Raw genomic sequence first — 12,986 nt, 5'->3', positions numbered from 1 at the left:
ATCCTTAGACTTACTTTTAAATGATTTATCGCTTTAATTTAAATCCTATTGCTATTTTGGGGTTTTAAAATTTAATTAACATCAATGTGTTTAACACTCTCCTACACAAATTTTCCTCTTGAAAGGCAATAAATATGAAATATGCTCCTAATTGTATGTCAAACTTTAAACTTTAATTATGATAAATATGTGCGTATCTTTATAATTTATAAATAAAAATGAAAAGATGAATAGCTTTTTAACTTTTAGATTAGTGTAAGACAAATTTTGTTGCAAACAAACAGTGTTTGTTATAGTTATTGGTATGTTCTTAGAAATTCATCAATTGAGTCCGACCGAATATTTGTTTTCAATTTCGTAATAGGCAAAAAATTGCCCTAATACCAGTATTCGGGAAAAATTTGACTGAATACCGAAACTTATGTAAATGAAAAATCATAGATTTTGGAACTGTAAAGGAGAAACTACACCATTTGCAATTGTATTTCAGAAGTTTCTAATTGTATTTCAAACCATTTCCAATTGTATTACAGAAATTTATAATTAAATTTAAAAATATTCCAACTATATTGGGTGTATGACTTAAAAATGCGAGATTTTGTCAAATTGTTGCTTTTATTTTGAAAGATTTGTACAATATAAATTTATTCAAAGTATTGGCCCTTGTTAGCTATAAACCTTTTCCCATCTTTCTGGCAACATGCGAATTCCGAGCCAAAAGAACTGTTCATATTTTGAGGCCAAGAACGAATCAAGCCAATATCGGATACTCTGTTCCAAAGTGAAGCGTAGTAATCGAACGGGGCATGGTCTGGACTTCAAAGCGGCTGAAGCTAAATTTCCCAACTCATGATGGAATATTACGGTTTCAAACTAATCAGTTGTGTTCGGTACAGGTGCATAGTGATGGTCTGGCTAGATTTTAGCAGCTCATAATAGATAGGACCCTTTTGTTCCCACCTTAGCGCCATGGATATTTGGCGTTGGTGTCGATTCGGTTGATTGTCGGTCTTCATGTACGATCTCTTACGCTTCGGTTTATCGTAATAGATACATTTTTAATCGCAAGTACTGATACTGGGTCCCTCTGCATCAATTTGTATGGTAACCTATTTCCCTGCTTTTGAAGGAATCCTGCTGCTCAAAAATTCTTTTAAATTGCTGCTTGAGTAGCTCCCAATGAGTTTGCAATCTCCTGTTGAGTTTGACAACAATCTTCATAGAGTAATGCCTCCAATTCTTGGTCTTCAAACTTTTTTGGCTGACCAGGCGATCTTTGTCTTCCGTGTCAAAATCACCACTTCTGGGCCGCTCAAAGTATCTCTCGTTCTTTGAAAACGATGAAAAGATACGCCATCTATTGTAAATTCCGCATTTTTAAGTTATACACCCAATATTCTTCTATCCTTCTTATCGTATCGCATGTTCTCTCGGCATTTGATATTCGAAATCAGTAACTTTCAAGGCGATCGTCCAATGTCTTGCTAGCTCTTAAAGATGATGAGAAAAAACTTGTGGTTGATACAGCTTTGACAATCTTTGACCGAGTGAGAAGTGCCTTGCTTTGCTCCGATATTAGATCTTGCTGTTGATCAGTATCGCGCATACTGAAGATCGACGCGTCTTTTATAAAATTTGTTGACTGCCAAATACCACTTAGTTCCTAACTCTTATATTCATTCGTGTCTTCTTTAAAGTTTATTTTATTATTGACTTTCTATACACTTGAAAGTCCCTTGATCAACTAGATCAGGCCTTGATCTTAACATGGTAGCAGACTTTTTTAAACTTTCCTCTCTATAAATTTCACAATTCATAGCACCAACTCTAAAGAAAGGTTGCTCTGAATCTAGTAAAGTAATTTGAACTTTCTCCCTTCCTCTTTTTGTTCTCCCTATTTTTCATATTTATTTGTCCATGTCTGCTTTTTACTGTGGAAATTCTAATATCCTGTAGCCTTAGCTGTGTTTACTAGAAGCACACTTTTTAAAAACACATAAAGTTTAAGAAAATTATATTCTGCACAGATTTTATTTTTATTATTCCTCCTGCTCCATCCATTTTACACTTTTTCACAGGATATACAATATTTCTTTTTCCTACTTCTATAATATTTATGTAAAATTTATGAGTTTGTATATGATAAAAAGAAAACGAAAGGAAAAAGGAAATTAAAATAATTTAAATATTGACATAATTGAGTTAAAATACAACATCTTTCAACAAGTAAATAATAAAAGAAGATTAAAAAATTTATACAGAAAAGTTATGCAAAAAACACGAAACTAAATCAGAGTTAGAGAGAAAGACACAAAAAAACAAAAAGGATTTATTACTTAAAAGAGATTAAGTTATTTAGCTTAGTAATGTAAAAGAGTTAAAACTTTTTTGTTTTTTTTTTGAAAAAAGAAACAAATTTATTAAGTTTCCTTTTTTATAAATTCTAAACAAAATTTCATATTTCTACTTACATTACTAAAGGCAAAATTCTGATTTTTTTTTTATTTTATATTTAGCGTGCATGTTTTTAGATAAATTTTCACATAAAACACTTGTCTTTTTAACAAAAATATTAGCAAACTGTGTAAGAAACTTTAAAACTCTGTTTTAGTTTTAATCTGAACTTGTTTAAAGTTTTGCTTGCACAATGAATGTTTTATTCCTGTTTCTTGTGAGTGTTATTCCTTAATAAAAACTTTGTGGTTTTCATGTTGCACAAAGCCAAAAGGAATCCTTGCCACATTTATATTACTTTCTTTGGGGATAGCAAAAACCAAAGCTAAACTACAAAAAAATAATAGAAGAAAAAAAGTAAGAGGTTTGAGAAAGAAAAACTTGTGGTTCATAATGTACACACATGCATAGAGAATCGTAATAAAATATAAAGATTTAAATGGAAACAAATGTATATACGAGGTATATATCAAAAGTTTAGAGACAATTAATAAATTTTGCATCTCTTTATATGAAAAATGTGAGGATATCCCAAGTAAAACTCATTAAAACTAAGTAAAAACGAATTAAAGCAGCTTTACGATATGCTACATATTTTAGACTTAGTTGCAGCCCTATGATATGCTGCATATTTTAAACTAAATTGTATTTCCAGCCTTATAATTCCTGGTAGACTTTCAATATCTTTTCAATTACAAATTTCAACTCACACACTTTGTTTCTTAACACACTTGACCATGTATAGAGTATTCAAATAGTATTTTTTTTTTTACTTTTCTTAAGCAATAGCTTGTTATATAGATTTGTATCTTCTCTAAGGAGTTTTACCACATAAATAAGCAGTTTTTTTCTTCTTACTTCATATGAATACATATAACATAGAAGTTTCCAATAATATGTTTAGGAAAATGTCATTGTGGTATTGAAAATCAGCTTAAAAGTTTTTAGTTTATTGTGTTCTATTATCAAACAGGAAAACACACAACAAAATCTTTCAATAAACAAATATTTCTTTTGTTACTTAAAAACCAAAAGGCTTTTTAAATATTCTTAATAAAAATAACTTTTTAAATCTTTATTTTTTCTGGATTTATTAAATTTCTTGAAATATTAAATTAAACATGATTTTTAAGTAAACTACAATATTCGTTGGAAGTCTCTATGACTTAAAACTAAAACAGGTGCAGTTTTTTTTAGAAACAGCAGCAATTTGGTGTTGGAAAAGAAAACTTTTTAATTAATTGCAACTGCAAAACTATAAACTTAGCTAGCGAAATAATAGGATTTTGTAGTTGAAGAAGGAAGTAATGAAAATTTAGCAATGATATTAAAACTTTACAAATCAATTGTGTAGTCTAATAATTCATAGCATTTCCAAAAAGTTGTTTTTAGATATGCTTTACTACTTAAAAACTACAGCATCCTAAAAGTATGCTTTATTTTATTGTAGATTGTAATAATTGTATTTGTTAAAAGTGGCCATTTTTGCCACTTTTAACAAGCAATTGAGCGTTTCAGATTAATTATTGTGTTTTTCTATAGATCTGCTACAATTTAAAAACAATTAAATTCTGTTTAACCAGCCCTAAAAAAATTAAATTATCTTCGATTATATTTCCAAAATTACTGTTCTTATTATATACATATTTTCTAAGTAAGACTATATGCAGAAATGTAAAGCTAAATACTCAGAGACATTTTTTTAGAAAATTAAATGGAAAATGGAAAATTGAAAATTATTTACCGACTCCCGTTAATATACTACGATTTATCATCTTTATAGCTCTTGAAGTTGATGAGAAAAAACTTGTGGTTAACACTGTGTTAACAATCTTTGAGCTAGTATGAAGATCCAATTGTCGTGGGAACGTAGTTTTTAACGTTATTACTCGGTGTCGCTGATCATCCAGATGTGCCTTGCTTTGTTGCGATATTTCGGTAGATCTTGTTGATCAATATCGCACACTCTGAAGATCGTCGCGCCTTTTATTAACTTTGGTGACTGCCAAATAACACTTAGTTCTCATCTCTTATATTTTTTGTTTCTATACACTTCAATGTCCCTTGATTCCTCAGATCAGGCCAGAATCTTAAACATGTTAGCAGCCTTTTTTAAACTTCCTTCTCTATAAATTTCATAATTCATAGCACCAACTATAACTGAATCTAGTAAAGAAATATGAACATTATCCCATCCTCTTTTTGTTCCTAGCTGTGTTTACCAAAAACACACTTTTTAAAAACATCTATAGTTTAAGAAAATTATATTCTCCACAAAAAAGCATAATTCAGCCGGTCCCAAATTCAGATTGGAATCGACAATTTTATAACAGAATGATTGCGTCGATGAGTTTTTTATTATTTCTCTGAGACGCTTCATATAAAAATGTCAACAAAGGTTACCACCATTTTGACACTTACTGTTACTAAAGGGTGTCACAAAATTTGGGTAGATTTTAAATTATATAGAAAACACTTTTGTATACCCACCATCCATAAATATGGGGGTATATTGATTTTGTCATTCCATTTGTAGCACATTAAAATAGACTGACAAAAGTATATATATTCTGGGCCCTTGTGAAATTCACAAATTAGCCTATCGTATTTTCTGTTGAAAATACGATAGGCCCCATAACAAAGAAGGTTACCACAAATACTATCTGTTGATAAGGGTTGTTTGGTATTGAAAATGGGCAATATCGGTCCATGATTTCACCTAGCTCCCACACGAATGTTCGCCCGGAATACTGTTTGAGCAGTCATAAATATGTTGACTTATACACAGAGAAAACAGATTCGTGATAGCAACCGAATTTGTTGCCAATCGAATGATTCTATCTTAGTGACCGAATTTTACAGTTGTGACTACAATATTTTGTAAGGGGTAACTAAAGTTTGGTTGCCTCAACTGAAATTCTTCTTTATCAACTAACTTTCTGTTGTTAGAACTGAAAAATTCTTTGTGTGCAACCGAATCATTCGATTGGCAACAAATTCGGTTGCTATCACGAATCTGTTTTCTCTGTGTAATAATTAATATCGCTTAAAAAATTAAAACTGGTGACAAATTAAAATTTTGCGCTAATTTTGGGACACCCTTTATTAACATCTATTCTATAGAATAGATTTTTTAAGTCTAAACAGAAAAAATGTAAATAATACGATAAAGGGAATAAAATTGCACTCAAATACAGACATAGATGTAGTAGCATCATGGAAATAAGGAAAGGAGATGCACAGCAAAAAAAATAAAGGAAGAAGTAACAAACCAACTAAGGAAATAAATCAATTTCCTGTGTAGACGTATTAAAGTATAGACCATGAACGTTTATAAGCTGTTGGTTGGGTAAAGGTAGCAGTATTAATAGTAGTAGTTTTTAAATATACCCTGTAGTTTTGAAAACACAAATTGTCAACTTCATGTGCAGCTTACTATGATAATTGCTACTAGTTATGTTTCGAATGCACAGTTATGTTGTAAAGACAACATTCGACAAAAAAATCGGAGTCTACATTATGGAGAAATCAATAATTTGGATGTACTGAGTACATCGTTCCCACGTGATATATTGAAACGACTCGAGGATCGAGGGAAGATTAACGGGTATTGTCAAATTAGACCAAGTTATGCTGTTGCAACAACTGCAACTACAACTTGTTACAACAACAAAACTCACGTTTTGAGATCTTCAGATAAAAGCCGTGCCGCTAGATTGTTTAGTAGCCAAATGTGATATTATAGCTATCGTCAGTGTAGATCTCGCTTCATGATCTGCTGGGAATTTATGCTAAATGTGTGTGTTTATTTTAAAATAGTGTTTAGTAAATGGCTAGTTGTTTGCTTGCGGTTATTAAGGATATGATAACAAAAATAGCAACAACAAAAAAAGCTAAAGAGATCTGAACTAAAAGTAAAAATAGATAATATAGTTATTAAGGCCACAAAGTATAACAACTATCAACCAGATATAAACAAAATGTTTATGGTCAAGGAATAAAAGAAAATGATAACATTTTTCAATTGGAAAAAACCATCAGAAAAACTATCCTAATCCTACATAAGAATTTACAAATTGCAAGTTCAAAAAAGATTTCATTTTCTTAGTAAAAACAAACTTAATTATCTGTAATAAAACCCTTAATACAAATTTTCTTCGAATATATTGAATTAACTACAACTACAAGTTCGACTAATACATCTCAGCTGGTAAGAAAACTTGCCAGACAATTATCCAACTCTATAGATTTTTCCTTAATAAAAATTAACTTAATTATCTGCATACAGTATTTACCTTAAAACTTTTAATGCAACACAAAAATATTAAATAAAACATAATGAAAAAAACCACTCTTATTTACAGCCCCTGAAATTATGCAACACTTAATGATAAACATTTAAGCAACATAAAATGGACAACAATTTTATGAAAATCTAAGTTGTTATAAGACATTTGCAAAGTATTTGCACTACATATTAAGTTTCATGATAATAACAAACTTAATTATCTGTATTAAAATCCTATATAGGAATTTCGTAGAATATAACGAAGTGGCTGCAAATGCAAACCCAAGTTCCAAAAACTTTTTCTCTAATACAACTCACCTGTACAATTAGCCAGATAATTATAAAAATAAACTTAATTATCTGCGTACAACACATAAATATTAACAAAAACATACATATTATTGAAAGCATTTCTTACTTGTAGCCCCTAAAATTATGCAACATTTTATGATAAACATCTAAGCAACATAAACTAGTCAAAGATTTTATAAAAATCTAAATTGTTATAAAACATTTTCAAAGTTTTTGCAATAAAAATCATATTTATGAATTATTTGTTGTAACTCTTAAGAAAAGTAATTAAATATGCAGCTATAATTAATTGATTTTACATCATCAGTGAGATTAGATTGTACTCTGATTTTATTACAGCATATTCAACAAATTAATTAATAGATTATCTTACTACATAAAACAACATTTTATGATAAAATCAAAATATAATAAATTAAGCAAATATTTATTGAGAGTTTGTGGTTGTTAACTAAATAAAGTCAATAAATTTAAGTAATCCTGTGACAGTAAATAATTAAGTTTACTAATATTAAGTGTTTTAAACAGCAGACATTTGACATATTTTGCATATAATTTTAAATCAAATTAAATAAATTCTGGTAATTTTCATTAAATGGGATAGTATTACATATTTTTTTCATAAATTATGAACCAATTTGATTCAAAATTAACCCTTAATTGCAGTTGGTGACAAATTAGCTCAAGTTTTAAGAAAGCAAAGTTAACAATATACAACATACAAGACGGTTAAACGGTAAACTTGTTCTGAAAATGTTTCAATAAAACTTTTGACATAATAACGGCCCAAAACTTATTTTTTTTTTTTACAAAATCAGTTAAATTCCAAATTAGGACTTTTGCACATTGGGACCATATTTGGTGCGAGACTGGTACTTATTAAATATTAACAATTTTCTAAGGTATTTAAAACTGTTTCCGTTCGGGATTTCCTGCACGTCTAGTTCCGAAATATCGACATAAGGTTTAAATTTGTATCACTTTTATCATAAACAGGCAAGTATACATGAATCTGTCATCAAATCCTGTCCAAATCCATTGTCAGAATGACAGATTATATAAAAATAGCCAATTTTTTTCTCCTAGAGTTCTCTTTTTTTAAAGTTTTATGCAACCATTTAATTTGCAATCGCGCCACTATACATTGTTTACCACACGCTCTAAGAAAGATTAAGTTATTTTTTTATGTTTTTTATTGTTTGCAATAATATTTACCAAATTGCTTCTAAGTTTGAGAGAGTGCGAGTTCCTGCTGCAGCTGGTTGGTTGTGTTTTGCAATTTTTATTTCCTGTCTTTGGTCATAAAAATAACTTTTTGTATTTTGTTATTTATTGCAACAAGAAATTGTACATTTTTTTTTGTTGATAACGTGAATAACTACATATTAATGTTAACTATCTTTCTCTACTTTCTTGTTATTTTTTTATATCCACCATCAAAAAAGATGGGGGGTATATTGAATTTGGTATTTCGTTTGTAACATATGAAATATTGATTGCAGACGATCTAGCTATGTCCGTCTGTCTGTTGAAAATACGATAGGGCCGAAAGTAGCTAGTTGGCTAAAATTTGCCACAAATAGTCTTTGTTGTTAGGTTTGTTTGGTATTTAAAATGGGCAATATCGGTCAACAAATGTCCCCCGGAATAGTGATTAAGCAGTCATAAATATGTTGATTATACGGCAATCCTGCTAAAATTTTGTAGAAATTAGTTCTAGTACTCAGAAATTATACTGAAAAGTTTTGGTGAAAATCTGGCAAAATTTTTCCCTCTCAGAAAATGATTTGAACATTAATAATTGTCTTATAATAATTAATATCGTAAAGAAATTTGACTTAAACAAGTTTTATATAAAACTAAATCATTCTACCAGCTTTTGTGGGGATCGGTACATACTTGAGTTGTTTATTTCAAAAACCAGCTAAGCAACAAACAAACATAAAATTGAGTTTTTGGACTATTACTGTTTTTTAAAGGTAAATGCATCGTTTAATGCAAAAAATGGTGAAGCAAAGCCGAGAAATCCTTTTTTAGTGCAGAAATAAGTTAAGTGACAGCGATTGACTAGTTTTATACTGAAATTCTAGACCCTAGTCTATTTGTTTTTTCGTAAATGTTGTAGGTCTCAAAAATGTGAAAAAAATAAAAGATTTACAAGCTCTAAAACCCTACTTGGTTGGATATGAAGATTTTATGGGAATATTTTTCAATGGCCTACATCGGACAAATAATTATATATGAATATGATGTTGGACTCTTTAAAAAGTAATTTTACTTTTAAAGTTCCTAATAAAATTAGAATATTTCATATGAAATTTACAATGGTGATGGTTGTTTGTTTCAGAAACCAGTCAAGTGCAACTTTATATTATTTTTCAAATACATTCTAATATAGATTGAAGTTTTTATCAAACAGTTACTTTCATTGGAAAAATTTTAAGGTTTCCAGGAAGTTTTCTTTGATTTACTCAAAATTAATAATTTGTTGCTTGACTGGTTTTTGAGATAAACGATTCAATTGACGATTCAAACCCCTATATCTGAAAAATATTTTCTTGTCACACATTGATGGTGGGGAATACAAGATTCGCTACAGCCGAATTTAACACTCTCACTTGTTTTTCTCTGTTCATGATTATAAATATTTTTATTTATGTTGTTTGTGTTACCTTATATATTACATTGAGGATGCATTAAAGCCATGATAATAAAGAAAGTTTTGTTTTGTTTTTTTTTTATCCAATTTTCATTGGTGAGTTTCAGCACACTATTTTGATATGCATAAATTACTTTACAAATATTCTTTATTGTTGTACATGGGTATACTTTTTTGTTTGTTTTCTGTGCAGAAACCCCACATTAACACGAAGAGGATGTTAAAATTTTGCTACAATATTTTGTAGTATCCTTTTATGAAAACCAGCTTTAATACCTTAACAAAAAGAGAAACAAAATTTACATTTTAAAAGAATTTTGATTGCATACCATACAAAAAAAAACGAAAGCTAAATGCAGATATGTAAGCTAGTGATTAAAAATATGTGGACATTTATTAAAACAGCTTTTAAATTTTTCTATTTCGAAATTAAATTGGTGTTTTTAATTTAATTCGCTTTCATCATAAACCTGATTAAGGTAATGCTGTTTACAAACAAATACCGATACCACTTTTTTACTTTACGTTTTAAAGGTTTTTTGTTTTATTTTTTGCTGAAATCTTAGAAAGTGCGAGAGAAAGAAATAGCGCTCAAAAAGGATTTCTTGTGTAGTTTGTCGTCTACTTAACAGCTAAAAAAGCTTTTTCGCATTTTTAAGCCGTTAAGTGTTTGCTTAAACAAATTGCATTTGTCAGGTAAATATGGTAAAGAAAAACTACAAATAAATACACACACACACAACCTCTACCGCTACCACACCCGCCAGCCGGTGGTAGCGACAGGATATCCATAATATATTTAGCAGGATTCCTATATACAGAGTGAACAAAAAGCTAAAAAAAAACTTTTTAAAATGATGTTGATGGTATTGACTAGAATAAAAACAGAAGCCAGTTAAAACAGCTAAATAAATACGTTGAGACCAAAATGCAATTTACTTTGGTAAATAATTTAAATTAATTTACGACACAAAAAAAAAGAAAAAACAAATATCACTTTAAAGGCAAAAACCCCCACTATAACTAGAAATCCTTAGGAAAAAAGGTTGTTGTTGGTTGAAAAAAAAATCATTAGTCGTGGGTGCTACACCAAATTTCTTTTAAGTACCGCAAAGGTAAAACTGTGTGCTATGGTTGGTTTTTCCATTTATTTTTCAACTGAAATAATTGCCTACTTTAAGGCTAAAGTATGCTTAAAGCAACTAAAGCATATCCTGAGGAGTAGAAAATTAATGTTTTAAGCAAATATTAAGAAAAACTTGTGGCAAAACAATTTAAGTTGAAAAAAAAAATTATAAAAACTTAACAATAATTATGAATAATTTCAATAAATAAATTTGTACTACAATTCAAAAATATTTAAACATAATTAATGAAGTAAAAGCAATGAAATGGAACTTGTGAAATGATTGAATCATTAAGTTCGTGGGACTGGCATTCGTTTATTTTATTTATTATATTGGGTGTATGACTTAAAAATGGGAGATTTACAATTTGTTTTTAATAACTTATATGTAATTTTGAGGGTACATATCTGTCATTCTCACATAGTTATTGAACATTATAGTGTAAACAACAATTTTTGTTTGCGTCGAATTTTGTGCCAACAAAGTATCATATGCGGGAAGTTATGCTTATAGTGAATGTTATAATGTTATATATATAGCGAAGCTTATAGTGATTGTGTTCCACCTGTTTCATTGTGCGAGAGATGGTTTGTGCGGTTTAGTAGTGGCAAAGATCCAAAAACGTTGGAAGACCAAGAATTTTATCTTGCTAAATCATTGGCAGCTACTCATGCAGCAATTTCAAAATGTTTGCGAGTAGAAGGATTAATCCAAAAGCTGGGAAATTGGGTACCATACGAATTGAAGCCGAGAGACCTTGAAAGACGATTTTGTATGTCCGAAATGATGCTTGAACGCTATAAAAGAAAATCAGTTTTGCACCGAATCATTACTTGCGAAGAAAATTGGATCCATTACAATAACCCGAAGCGTAAGAGATCGTATGTAAAGCCCGGTCAACCAGCCGTATCGTCATCATAGCCAAATATCCATGACCCAAAAGGTTCCATCACAGGGAACCTGTACCGAACGCAACTGATTCTTTTGAAGCGAGTATTGGCCGAAAAACGCAAAGAATATGCGGCCAGGCAAGAAACTCTAATATTCCATCGTAACAACACTCGGCCACACGTTGCAATACCTGTTAAAAAGTATTTAAAATGAAGTGGTTGGGAAGCTTTATGGTCCAGATTGAGCCCCATCCTATTACTATTTGCTTCGATCGATACAGAACGATCTCTTTGGGATACGCTTCACTTTGGAGCAGAGTATCCGATATTGTCTTGATTAGTTCTTGGCCTCAAGCGATAAACAGTTATTTTGGCTCGCAATCCATATGTTGCCCGAAAGATGGGGAAAGATCATAGCTAAAAATGGCCAATACTTGGAATAAATTTATATTGTACAAATGTTTCGAAATAAAAGCTAAAAAATCCCGCATTTTTAAGTCATACACCCAATAGTTTTCAAAGCAATTGCCATTGTATTGTGACCCTGTAGTCACCCTAGAACCATATGTCTCTATGTCAATACTCATTCTCTATCGAGAATTGTACTAGTTAAAATATCGATTTAAGCGTGGGTAGAACAGATACGTTAGAGACAAAAGTTCCAGTGTATTTTGGTGACATTGTCAACGAACTCGTCAATAGTTTGTTTTTTATACCATTTTTCATTTGCGACCCCACAAAGTATATATATTCTGGATCGTTATAGATAGCGGAGTCGATGTAGCCATGTCCGTCTGTATGTTGAAATCAACTTTCCGTAGCACCCAAAGAACTTAAATACATGTTTCATTCATTGATATTTAAAACCCACAAATGGCTAAGATAGATGGAAAAAACCTGGACAACCTTGATTTCTAAGTCATTAATATAGAGAATATGGATATCCAATAATAGAAGACCTTTGCAACGTCGTATATAAGGCCAAAGTAAGTCGGGCTTACAATTGGTCGAAATCGGGAAAAATATTTTCTACCCCGAATTTTTTTTTTTTTCACCAAAAAATGTCTTTTGTTATAAATTTTTTTCACAAATTAAAAAAAAAATATTTTTTTATACCCTTTACCATGAGTGGCAAGGGTATATATAAGTTTGTCATTCCGTTTGTAATTTTTCATTTGCGACCCCACAAAGTATATATATTCTGGATCGTTATAGATAGCGAAGCCGATATAGCCATGTCCGTCTGTCTGTCTGTA

General features: G+C 30.2%; 1 protein-coding gene across 9 annotated transcripts in view; it reads left to right on the top strand.

The window, feature by feature from the left end:
* Rbfox1 (RNA-binding Fox protein 1) overlaps window positions 1–12,986 on the top strand; it is a 512,165-nt gene that overhangs the window by 415,033 nt on the left and 84,146 nt on the right. The gene's annotated exons all lie outside the window — the stretch shown is intronic.

The sequence above is a fragment of the Calliphora vicina genome, chromosome 3, assembly GCF_958450345.1.
Source record: "Calliphora vicina chromosome 3, idCalVici1.1, whole genome shotgun sequence".
Taxonomy (NCBI): Eukaryota; Metazoa; Arthropoda; class Insecta; order Diptera; family Calliphoridae; genus Calliphora; species Calliphora vicina.
The sequence above is the reverse complement of the archived record's forward strand: the minus strand, read 5'-3'. Positions and strand labels throughout refer to the sequence as shown.